Here is a 2588-nt window from a genome sequence, read left to right on the forward strand (position 1 = left end):
TGTTTGTCAGTACCTCCGGTGAGCAGCGAGCACGGGACGCGGTCGGATTGGAGGTGAAAGAGAAGATTGCAACACAGCAGCAGGTCGTAGGGGGAGGATCCGAGACCGGGCGGCGCGCTGAAAACGCAACACCAGCAGGGGAAAGTTCACTGGGACTCAGTTCAGCGGAAGTGGAGCTCGAGCGAAGTCAGTTGGCCCAACAGGTGTCAGTAGTTTTGTGGCTCCCTGTTTCCAGCCTCTCAAGTGGTTCAGAAAAGTGAGTAGAAAAGTTTTAGTCGGTTAGAAGGGTAACAAGATGTCAAACCTCCGACCCAGGCTGTGTGTACTGGAGAAAGGACCCAGCGGCTACGGGTTCCACCTGCACGGGGAGAAGGGCAAGACCGGGCAGTTTATCAGGCTCGTGGAGCCCGACACTCCCGCCTCCGCGGCCGGGCTTCTGGCGGGCGACCGCCTGGTGTTCGTGAATGGAGAGAGCGTGGAGGGCGAGAGCCATCAGCAAGTGGTCGCCAGGATACGGTCCACAACCGGGGCTCTGGAGGTTATCGTGGTGGACGGCGAGACGGCGGAGCTGCTCAAGAAACACAACCTGCAGTGCCGGAAAGAGTTCGTCACGGAGGGGATTCCCCTGCCCGGGGGGGACAGCGACTCTGACCGCGGGGACTCAAAGAGCAACGGCACCCCGAGGGGGTCCAGCCCTGTCCCGCCTGAGAACGGGGATGCTTCCTCGGAGAGCTCGGACAGGTCGGGGAGGCTGAGTGTCAGCTCCAGCACCAAGGTAGAGCAAAGCACTCCTCACTGCACACCCCACGTAGTGGATCCCGGACGTAGAACTCAATTCTGTTATTACACATGAGGCAAACGCCAATGCTGACTAAATGGATTCAATTAAATTTTATTTAAAGTATCAATTCATAACAAGAGTTATCTGGAGACCCTTTACAGATAGAGCAGGTCTAGACCACACTCCAGAATTTACAAGGACCCAACAGTTCTAGTAGTTTCCTCCAGAGCAGCAACAGGGCCACAGTGGAGAGGAAAAACTTCCTTTTAGGCAGAAACCTGGGACAGACCCAGACCCAGGCTCTTGGTAGGCGGTGTCCGACGACCGGTTGGGGTTAGAATGAAGAGTGGCAATAACAGTCCCAAAAAAATAGTAGTTCTTTGTAGTAGTTCTAAATTAGTTTACGCTTTTAGACTTTGATGAATCGTTTCTAAGACTTCTCCAGCTGCTAACCTCTGGACCTGTGAATAGGACTGGGCCCTTGAATATAATCTTCAATCATGTGATCTTGTATCAGCACATCACTGTGTAGCAGCCACGCAGCATCATATTGCTGTAACATTTGTGGAAATCAGATAAGTAATGTAATCCTGGACATTTCTTCTTGGCCTTTGGATCAGTGTTACAGTACTGAACCCCCTCGGCCTCGACTCAAGGTCCACTTACTTTTATGTTGCGTCACTTTCAAATTTGATCCAGTTTCTTAGTTGAGGAACAGTGTTGTTGACACACTATCCAGACAGAAATGTCATTGTTTGGCTAATTCATCAAGTGACACATAAAGAAATATTTTTTACATTCATGCAAAAATCCTAAAAAACAACATTTCCAAATCATCAGCCAAAAGGCCGTGTCCCGTATTTATATCTTGTTATCTGATCTGAGGCCAGCCCTGCCTCTGAGCTGCAAAGGTTATTATGTGACATAGTTGTGCTGTACTGCCTCTAACTGATTTCAGGTAATTTATCATGTGTTGATGCACGGGCAAACAAGTGTCCAAAATGAGAATAGGGTTTATTGCCACAGTAAGATCCGCTTACGTGGAATCTGCCTGAATGGTGCATACAAACAGACATTTAACGTTAATATGACATAAGCAATAGATACAGAAATAGAAACAAATATAAAAATGTGTGAATGTGCGGTGCTAGCTGAGATTGTTCCATTAGTCCGAGCTTCATTCCCAGATTTATCTGTTTGTTACGTCTAACTGTTGAAGTAGTTAATAAAAGAAAGTCGTATGGCATTCATGTTTTACACAGGGTTTAACCTGAGCGCGGCCATACAACAACAATAGAAATCATAACGCATCCATACAGCGTTAGTTGCATACAGCTGTTTTTTACTGGTATCAGATGGTTGCTCGCTATCGGCCAATTAGCAAATTCAGGTATAGGGATCTGTATCAAAAAGGATAAAAATTGAACATTTCTACTATTAAGTAGCTACTCACTGTGCCGGTGAGGCTATGAGCTAAGACGGAGAGGTGACACAGCACAGGGAAATGTTCCAGGCCTCTATCATTCTTGAGGAACAGGAGTCTTTGTCACAGTAATGCCTGTCAGTGTCTCTGCTTCAGGTCTGACTTGTCGGACCAGAGGCTGAGTCACATCGAGGCCTCTCAGCCAGACAGGCCAGAATTATTTACACTAAGTTGGGAATGAACCCCAGGATCCATCTTTTGGTTATGTCACTGTCATGTGACCCAGATAATGTAACAACACAGGTACACAGTCTATGAAGTAAACCACACCTCTCTATTATCATTAAACATAGTTTGTAACTGTACACCCCCCCCCCCCCCCCC

The 2588-nt window shown here is 47.7% G+C and overlaps 1 pseudogene; it reads left to right on the plus strand.

Moving 5' to 3' along the window:
* The window catches only part of LOC116705672 (Na(+)/H(+) exchange regulatory cofactor NHE-RF1-like), a 20143-nt pseudogene continuing 17555 nt past the window's right edge, over positions 1 to 2588 (plus strand).

Source organism: Etheostoma spectabile, chromosome 17, assembly GCF_008692095.1.
Source record: "Etheostoma spectabile isolate EspeVRDwgs_2016 chromosome 17, UIUC_Espe_1.0, whole genome shotgun sequence".
NCBI classification, from domain to species: Eukaryota; Metazoa; Chordata; class Actinopteri; order Perciformes; family Percidae; genus Etheostoma; species Etheostoma spectabile.